Here is a 244-nt window from a genome sequence, read left to right as displayed (position 1 = left end):
TCAGTGATTTTTTTCCTGGATGGTGTCTCTTGAGAACAGCGCAGGGAACAGTCATATAGGACAGCACGGTGTAGTTATGCTTGGAATGAGGGTAACATATAAATGGATTGGGATGAAAATGACGTAATAGCTGATAACAAACGTGGAAGGGCTGAGAACTGAAAGTAGATTTGTTGGACATAACTGACATATCAGTCTGACAGTAGGATATTCACATACCGTTAGTCACCATATTCGGCAGTGT

This window comes from Penaeus monodon, chromosome 27 (assembly GCF_015228065.2).
Source record: "Penaeus monodon isolate SGIC_2016 chromosome 27, NSTDA_Pmon_1, whole genome shotgun sequence".
Lineage (NCBI taxonomy): Eukaryota > Metazoa > Arthropoda > Malacostraca > Decapoda > Penaeidae > Penaeus > Penaeus monodon.
Note: the sequence above shows the minus strand (reverse complement) of the source record.